Here is a 1,128-nt window from a genome sequence, read left to right on the forward strand (position 1 = left end):
TACCATACAGAAGGTAAGTAAATTTAGTTTAATTGATTATAAAACTAGTTTCAAGTTTGAATCCAAGTATGACCATTGTAGTTGTATTGTTGAAAACTTAATAGGTTGATGTTTATCCTGGAAATGTACTAACACTTCACATGTCAAGTACGGGTGTTCATTCGGTTAACCGACCGGTTAACTAACCCGAAATAACATTAACCGAATTAACCGACCTTTCAAAATCTTTAACCGTTAACCGAACCGAAATTTTTTCAAAAAAATAAACCGAACCGAAATTTTTTTGGTTAATTCGGTTGGTTAACCGAATTAACCGAAAATTATATGTTTTTTTATTTTTGGTTAAAAATTAACCGAATTAACTGAATTAACCGAATTACCCGAATTACCCGAATTAACCGAATTGAATCACTACATAATTAAATTTTTTTAGACTTTTAGACTTTAGTTTTAATTTAGTTTTAGAATTTTATTTTTATTTATAAAATCATTTGTAATTTTTATGATTGGGTTAGGCTGGGTAATTGGGTTGGGTTGAATACTTGGGTTTGGATTGGGTTTAGGTGAATAGTGGGCCTATTTATATATTATAATTTTATTTATTAATTTTTTCGATTAAACCGAAAAAATTCGGTTAACCGACCGGTTTCGAACCGAATTAATCGTTAACTGAAAAATTAAAAAATAATTAACCGACCCCCGACCGAAAAAATTTGGTTAACTGACCGGTTAACCGAATTCGTCAGGTTAACCGAATTTTTTCAGTTTTACCCGAATTTTACACACCCATAATGTCAAGGTCCCGTGGATTTAGATACAAGAGTGGACAATACATCTTTTGTTAATTGCGATGTTGTGTCACCATTTGAACGGTAAGAGCTTTCTTAGCCCATAATTGTATTGACTCAAACATGGCCACTTTTTCTCACATGGATACAGGCACCCATTTTCCATTACTTCTGCACCGGGAGATGACTATGTGAGTGTTCATATTAGAACACTTGGTGACTGGACAGGACAACTCAGGACTGTATTTTCAAAAGTAACTTCTCTTACCTTACCTCTATTTTTCAACATTTAGATTAGATTAGTTTTGTTAATACCCAAGTTCCTACCTAACCCATATGA

The sequence above is a fragment of the Gossypium hirsutum genome, chromosome D07 (genome assembly GCF_007990345.1).
Source record: "Gossypium hirsutum isolate 1008001.06 chromosome D07, Gossypium_hirsutum_v2.1, whole genome shotgun sequence".
In the NCBI taxonomy this organism is placed as follows: Eukaryota; Viridiplantae; Streptophyta; class Magnoliopsida; order Malvales; family Malvaceae; genus Gossypium; species Gossypium hirsutum.